At 42.4% G+C, this 2,699-nt stretch overlaps 1 long non-coding RNA gene across 1 annotated transcript; it reads left to right on the top strand.

Moving 5' to 3' along the window:
* Window positions 1-402: 402 nt before the first annotated feature.
* Window positions 403-2,461, top strand: LOC112944726. Its single transcript, XR_003248826.1, has 2 exons — window positions 403-457; window positions 1,295-2,461. It is a non-coding gene; the product is annotated as an uncharacterized LOC112944726 (long non-coding RNA).
* Window positions 2,462-2,699: the final 238 nt, after the last annotated feature.

The raw sequence follows: 2,699 nt of genomic DNA, 5'->3' as shown, positions 1-2,699 counted from the left end.
ATGAGCTCTGCCCTCCTGAGGACAGAGGAAATATCCAAGGAAATATAGATCCAAGGAAATATAGATCCACTCGAGGCAGGGAGGAAGCTGCACGAATTGCTGCTATGTCCCACGGGGATGCCCACAGGAAGGGACAGGCTGCAGAGCCCTGGGCCTCGCAAACAATCAGGCACCCAAAGTACCTTGAAAAAACTATTTTTTCAATGTGCAATTTCATTCTAAGGACTTTAAACCTTTCTACGTCAGAAATGACTTATTGGATATTTAGTGTTGCACACATGCTTTTTGCACCGTAGTTTTGTACTGTTTCTCTTTTTGGACTGCCATTATTAATGCAAACATATCTTCTCTCTGAGGTATAGATTAATATTTGTTGTCCTTTAACAGAGCACTGAAACTGCAGTGTATATACCCAGGAACAGGCGAAAAGACAAAGTGTGAGAGAAGCCTTCACATGGTAACGTACAAACATAGTTCTTGCTGTGCAAACACATCCAGCCACCTCGTTTCTGGTACGGCCCATGCATTAACCCGGTCTTAGATGCATTTGAGAAAATATATCTAAAAAATATGAGTGCTTTTGGGAGTGCATGCAGGCACACGCTTGCATGTTGGGAACAAGAACTTGCACCAAAGCAAGGCTCACTCCCCCACAAAATCTGCCTGGTATTAGGTCAAATCCTACTAGGTCTTTTCCTGGCTCTTGTGCTTCACCTCAGGAAGGTGATTAGACGATTAGAGCGAGTATGCAATGAGGTAGATTACATCTTTGCTCATTAAAGGCTGGAAACTCCCATTACCTTTCATGAGCTCATCATAAAAAGAGTCTTTTCCTTCCCTTGACAGCTTTTTGTTCCAAAAATAATGTCTTGGGTACCTCGAAAACAAAGAAACCCCAGGCCTGAGTCACCTTGGGTTTGGGGGGCGAGTTGCCTTTTTTCTTTGTCTGCTGTTACCAGCCTCGGTTTTCTCAGGACGTGAAAAATCAAAATAATATTTTTTTAATAAAAAAAAAAGAAGACAAGTTCAGCTTTGACAAAGCTCTTTTTCTTAGTATCGACAAGCAATCATCATTTATCTTACAAATGGGTAGTCGCCTCGCAACACATTTGTGTGATCACTGGATTTCTAATCCTTTGAGAATCAAAATAACAAACGAATCTTCACCTGCCTCAATGATTTCAAAGCTAATCAGAAACAATAATAATAAAAAAAAAAGGCTGGCAGGATTGCTGACAATATATTAGCAATAAGCCATAGATCTTTGCAGGACATGTATGTATTTAAATTCCAGGTGCTGGGAAGCGTAGGAGCATGTTTACAAATAGTAGATGGAAGAATGAGGCCAAGCAAGCAACAAAGCAGAACATGCTTTATTTAAGGATGGCATGGAAGTGCAGAGGGGATGTCCCTGGACCCTAAACCACCACATGAAACCCTTTGCTGATGCATGGGGTGCCAAGACCTGCACCACCATTGCTGAAACCATCAGCTACCACACGTAGCTTGTTTCTGTCACCCCTTTATTCCTCTGAATCCARGATATTTTCTTCAAACAGTGCTTCAAGATAACACTCTGAGCCAAGACTTCTGCAAGAAGCCACTGGAAGCCATAAATTCAGGAATAAAACTCTGGAAATGCAGTCAGACCTCTCATAGGCTTCCCTTCAAGCAAGAGATAGACCCAAGACTGACACACTTAAAAGACAGACCAGAGAGCCACGTAATATAGCACTTTCCCTCATCTTAATGATTGGAGGGGTGGGATGAACATTAAAATCCCGATGCTTAATCACATATGACTTTCCATCCATCATGAGTTTTCTTYACATTAGGAGAAACAGCCAAATTCCCACCAAACTGCTCTATGAAAGGCCACCTGATGAAGCTCAAACCCTCATGCCTAGGCAAGTGGGATGTTGATAGAGTCAGGCAGCCCAGAATCTCATCACTCAGACATCTGCAGTACCCGATGCTCTTGCTTGTGTCCCTCAAGACAATGCCAACGGGGGTTATTGCGAAGCAGTACCCAAGGCAGGATCGCTTCTGATAATTTGGATGTGCTGATGAAGCTTTTGCTAGGAAAATCCTTAAATCAAGGAAAAGCTCGATCTCCAAACTTATTTGTTCTCCAGAGTAAGTGCCTACATATGACTGACTGGAAATTTGATAATCTATGTGTAGATACCCATCTCAGAGTAATTACTCAAGTCTCCATSCAACGGACACATTGCAAAGTGAATAATCTGTATTCCCCAGGCGGAAGCGTCAGGAGGACGAGGATAATCCTCTTGACTCTGAAAGGAAACCCAATCAGATGTGGTCAGGGCATTTGACTCTGCCTTTGATGAGGGAACACTTACTGAAGAAGAACTATGATAACCTCCTGACTCCAGAAAAAATGTTAAAATGTGGTTCAGCAAGAATTTCTGATTGTTTTACTTTACCTTCTGACTCTGGAGTTCAAAGCAGCACAGTCTTTCAAAGGCAGATGAATATATTTAGATTTTGGTGACTGATCACAAGTTTCSCAAAAGCTTACATATTCATCCCAACGGAGCTAGGATCACTGAGGGCAACTGTAATTGGTCTGGGGGCATTTTGATTATCTGCAGATTGCCTGTTTCTTGAAGCAAGGAAATATCTCTCGGTTTGCTCCGCGGGGCTCAGGACGAGTATCTGTTGGAGACCAGATATCA

This window comes from Nothoprocta perdicaria, unplaced genomic scaffold (assembly GCF_003342845.1).
Source record: "Nothoprocta perdicaria isolate Ctin4 unplaced genomic scaffold, notPer1 scaffold_172, whole genome shotgun sequence".
NCBI lineage: Eukaryota > Metazoa > Chordata > Aves > Tinamiformes > Tinamidae > Nothoprocta > Nothoprocta perdicaria.
This window is presented reverse-complemented; position numbering and strand designations above follow the sequence as displayed.